Here is a 285-nt window from a genome sequence, read left to right on the forward strand (position 1 = left end):
TAATATATATATAATATATATAATATATATATAAATATATATATAAATATATTAATATAACAAACAAAAGCTGTACATATTAAAATAAATAACAAGGCCCGCGTATATACACCCAAACAAAATATATAAAAACGCCGGCGGCGGGATCCGATCCCAGGACGAGGGGCTGCAGAAGGTGCATGCAAAAACTTTCTGTCTCCTTATTATTATTCTTCTTAGCTGCTGCTGCTGCTGCTGTTGCTGCTGCTGCTGCTGCTGCTGCTGCTGCTGCTGCTGCTGCTGCTG

The sequence above is a fragment of the Eimeria mitis genome, genomic scaffold (genome assembly GCF_000499745.2).
Source record: "Eimeria mitis Houghton genomic scaffold, Emh_scaff3232, whole genome shotgun sequence".
Classification (NCBI taxonomy): Eukaryota; Apicomplexa; class Conoidasida; order Eucoccidiorida; family Eimeriidae; genus Eimeria; species Eimeria mitis.